Source organism: Hemitrygon akajei, unplaced genomic scaffold, assembly GCF_048418815.1.
Source record: "Hemitrygon akajei unplaced genomic scaffold, sHemAka1.3 Scf000092, whole genome shotgun sequence".
NCBI classification, from domain to species: domain Eukaryota; kingdom Metazoa; phylum Chordata; class Chondrichthyes; order Myliobatiformes; family Dasyatidae; genus Hemitrygon; species Hemitrygon akajei.
In genome coordinates, this window is record NW_027331978.1 from 2,304,476 (window position 1) to 2,308,360 (window position 3,885).

At 46.3% G+C, this 3,885-nt stretch overlaps 1 pseudogene; it reads right to left on the bottom strand.

Moving 5' to 3' along the window:
• Window positions 1-827: 827 nt before the first annotated feature.
• On the bottom strand, window positions 828-3,885 carry LOC140722886 (uncharacterized; annotated as a pseudogene).

Genomic DNA, 3,885 nt, shown 5'->3' on the forward strand with positions numbered 1-3,885 from the left:
CATCCACTGCTACTGATTTTCCACACACAAATAAATCCAAAGGAATTTCCACAATGAAATCGATAATTAATGACTATGCCCCCAAATCTGTTCATATCCCGGACGCAGGCCCCAATTTCGTTATGAATTGTAACGCTTTAGAAACGAACAGCAGCAATAGGCTACACCTGGAATCTGTTTTGATGTTAAAACTATCTTTATTAGAATCTACTAGTAATGTTACAGTGTTATGTGTATATATGTGCGGAAATAAAACTCCCAAACTATTGAGCTCGGGGGAAACAAGGCTTGGAGCCTTGAGATGGCAAAGTATGAAAGTTCAGTTCATCCACGGAACAGGTGATGAGAGATATATTTGTAATCCAGGCTAAATGTCAAGAGAAGGCAATTATGTCGAATTCCACAGGTTCCATGGTGGTAAAACGAGACAACAGTATCGTCTTCAAAGGGTATCGTCTTCAAGTGAATTACCACACCACACCCAGGGAAGGGTTAACAAATCAGTGGTCTTTACAGGATACCCCAAATCAGATCCACTCCTATGGATCAAACGAGGTGACATCCACACATGTGATGTATGCTGAATCGATAATTAACCTAACCTTGTGGGCATAGGGAAGTAGCAATCAGTGACACTTGGTCACTAGTTCCCTGGTTTTGTTCCTTCCATTTTTCCTACTTCGTCTCCGTCTGATTCTGAGTGTCTGTGTCCTCGGTTAAAACTAAACAAGCTGCGAGCGATGTAAACAAACTGCAAGTCAAACTGGTTTGACTTCTTAATCTCTCTCTCTTAAAATGACAGTCCACAGCAAACGAAACCTAAGGATTCATAACGACGGCAACTCCCCATTGTGAACTGACTGATGTGCCAGTACTTGAGATGACTGAATGAAACCTTTCCCACGTTCTGAGCAGGTGAACGGCTTCTCCCCAGTGTGAACTCGCTGATGTCTCTGTAGGTTGGATGACCGACTGAATCGCTTCCCACATTCTGAGCAGGTGAACGGCTTCTCCCCAGTGTGAACTCGCTGATGACTTTGTAGGGTGGATGACTGAGTGAATCTCTCCCCACAGACTGAGCAGGTGAATGGCTTCTCCCCAGTGTGAACTCGCTGATGTCTCTGTAGGTTGGATGACCGAGTGAATCGCTTCCCACATTCTGAGCAGGTGAACGGCTTTTCCCCAGTGTGAACGCGCTGATGACTCTGTAGGTGGGATGACAGAGTGAATCGCTTCCCACATTCTGAGCAAGTGAACGGCTTCTCCCCAGTGTGAACTCGCTGATGTCTCTGTAGGTGGGATGACTGAGTGAATCGCTTCCCACATTCTGAGCAGGTGAACGGCTTCTCCCCAGTGTAAACTCGCTGATGACTCTGTAGGTGGGATGACAGAGTGAATCGCTTCCCACATTCTGAGCAAGTAAACGGCTTCTCCCCAGTGTGAACTCGCTGATGTCTCTGTAGGTTGGATGACCGAGTGAATCGCTTCCCACATTCTGAGCAGGTGAACGGCTTTTCCCCAGTGTGAACGCGCTGATGACCCTGTAGGTGGGATGACAGAGTGAATCGCTTCCCACATTCTGAGCAAGTGAACGGCTTCTCCCCAGTGTGAACTCGCTGATGTCTCTGTAGGTTGGATGACTGAGTGAATCCCTTCCCACATTCTGAGCAGGTGAACGGCTTCTCCCCAGTGTGAACTCGCTGATGACTCTGTAGGTGGGATGACAGAGTGAATCGCTTCCCACATTCTGAGCAAGTAAACGGCTTCTCCCCAGTGTGAACTCGCTGATGACTCTGTAGGTGGGATGACAGAGTGAATCGCTTCCCACATTCTGAGCAGGTGAACGGCTTCTCCCCAGTGTGAACTCGCTGATGACTATGTAGGTTGGATGAGTGAGCGAATCTCTTCCCACATTCTGAGCAGGTGAATGGCTTCTCCCCAGTGTGAACTCGCTGGTGTCTCTGTAGGGTGGAAGATTGAGTGAATCCATTCCCACATTCTGAGCAGGTGAACGGCCTCTCCCCAGTGTGAACTCGATGGTGTCTCTGTAGGTCGGATGACCTAGTGAATCGTTTCGCACATTCGGAGCAGGTGAATGGCCTCTCCCCGGTGTGAACCCGCTGGTGTGCCATTACGTCAGATGATTGAGTGAATCATTTCCCACAAATTCTGCAGATCACCAGCCTCTGCCCGGTGTGAACTGACTGGTGTGTCCACCGGTGGGAAGACCAATTGAATCCTTTCTCACACACAGAACAGATGAATGGCCTTGCCCAGTGTGAACTTGCTGATGTACCTTCAATTGTGATAACCGAGTGAATCCATTCCCACTGTCTGCGCAGGTGAACGGCCTTTCTCCTGTGTAAAATGACGGGCGTGCCAGTTGGTCAGATGACCGAAAGAATCCCTCCCCACAGTCTGAGTAGAAAGAATGGTCGTTTGAGTCCCTCGCTCCACTTCTTAAATATCTAGACAGAGACAGCAAGACTGGCGTGCTGTGTTTGAGATTCCTGGAGACAAATTCCTTCTCGTTTTTAACCTGTAAAATGATTTACAAAGTCCATCAATGGCTGTAGGACAATATTTCAGATGAGATTACTTGAGTCGCCAAGTTTTGATTTGGCTGTTCCTCACTGTTACAATGAGGTTGAACCCAAGTTGGACAGAGAAATCATCTCCTGACTGGGCAGAGTGCTGGTATCTGGAATGACCATCAATTCCCTGATGTTCTTCCTGTCTCTATAAGAACGGGGCATTTCTGCCATCTCCAATTTGTGCCTTGGCTCAGTTTGACTCTCTCCATTGGTATTATTCCCTCTTCCTGCTGAGCTGCATGTGTTCCTGGCCCCACAGTAACTGAAACACTCTCATGCAAATTGTCTTTCTTGACGTGCATCTGGGATTTTCTGTCACGTATTATTAACTTAAAGTTCCACAATTTTAACGCCATATAAAAACATCCCTGCTGAGGTGAATGGTTGGTCTGCACAGCTGTTAAAAGGACTTAGAGTGAATATTAGAATTACTTCAGGTTCTTGTGGAAAATTACAATACAGAAACAGGTCATTTGGGCCATTTGGTTTGTGCTGAACTAATTAAACTGACCACTCCCACATCCTACCATCCAGGTACCTACACGAACCTCTTAAATGTTGAAATCGAGCTCGCATGCACCACTCGGGATGGCTGCTCTTTCCAAACCTAGATGACCATCAGTGTGAAGAAGTTTCCCCTCATGTTCCCCTTAACATTTCACCTTTCACCCTTAACCCCTGGCCGCTGGTTGAAGTCCCACCCCCATCTCAGTGGAGAAAGCCAGCTTGCATTTACACTATCTATGCCCCTTTAACACAATCAAATCTCACCTCAATCTTCCACATTCCAATGAATAAAGTCCTGACCTGTTCAATCTTTCCTTATAACCCAAGTCCTCCAAACTTGGCAACATCCTTGTGAATTTTCTCTAAAATCGCTGAATCTCTTTTAAATCTTTCCTGTAGGTAGGTGACCAAAGCATCACACAATACTCCAAATTAGGCCTCCTTTACAAGTCAACATAATATCCATCTATTGTCAGTATTTGGCTCATGAAAGCCAATGGGCTAAAATCATTTTTTCCATCACTATCTAACTGTGATACCACTTTCAGTGAATTAAGGACTTGTATTCCCAGGTCCCTTTCTTCTACAACACTCCTCCGTGCCCGACCAGTCACTGTGAAAGACCTCCCTTGGTAGGTCATACCAAAGTGCAACAACTCACACTTGTCTGCATTAAATTCCATTTTCCATTTCTCAAACCATTTTTCCCAGGGGCTCCATGTCACACTGCAAGCCATGATAGTCTTCCTCACTGTCCACTACACCTACCAGTCTTGGTGGTCAT